The sequence below is a fragment of the Tenrec ecaudatus genome, chromosome 4 (genome assembly GCF_050624435.1).
Source record: "Tenrec ecaudatus isolate mTenEca1 chromosome 4, mTenEca1.hap1, whole genome shotgun sequence".
In the NCBI taxonomy this organism is placed as follows: Eukaryota; Metazoa; Chordata; class Mammalia; order Afrosoricida; family Tenrecidae; genus Tenrec; species Tenrec ecaudatus.
The window spans coordinates 130,656,892-130,657,675 of NC_134533.1; positions in this window are offsets into that span (position 1 = coordinate 130,656,892).

Consider the following 784-nt stretch of genomic DNA (forward strand, 5'->3'; position numbering starts at 1 on the left):
GTCAGAAGCACTCTAGAGATCCTGCAAGAGTATGTCTTTGTGTGTGTGTGTGTGTGTGTGTGTGTGTGTGTGTGTGTGTGTGTAAAAAGGACATGTTGTTAGAAGTCCTCCACAGATTCTGCACAGGTGTGTGTATGTGTCTGTGTGCGTGTGTGTAAAAAGGATACCATATCAGAAACCGACTATTGATTCTGCAAAAGTGTGTGTGTGTGTAAAAAGGACATGGAGTCTGAAGCCGTCCAGAGGTTCTGTAAGGGTGTGTGTGTGTGTGTGTGTGTAAACAGACACAAATTCAGAAACCCTCTAGATATTCTGCAAGGGTGTTTGTGTGTGTGTGTGTGTGTGTGTGTGTGTAAAAAGGACAGCAAGTCAGCCACCATCCAGAGATTCTACCAGGGTGTATGTGTGTTTGGTGTGTGTGTGTTTGTGTAAAAAGACACGAAGTCAGAAGCCCTCTACAGATTCTTCAAGGGTGTGTGTATGTGTGTATGTTTGTGTAAAAAGAACACAAAGTCAGAAGCCCTCCAGAGATTCTGCAAGGTTGTATGTGTGTGTGTGTGTGTGTGTGTGTGCGTTTGTGTGTGAGGGTAAAAATTACACGAAGTCAGAAGCCCAATATTGATTATGCAAAGGTCTGTGTGTGTGTGTGTGTGTGTTGTGTTTGAAATAAGTAAACCATATTAGAAGCCCTCCAGAGATTCTACCAGAGTGTGTGTGTGTGTATGTGTGAAAACAACACGAAGTCAGAAAATATCTGGAGATTCTGCAAGGGTGTTTGTGTGTG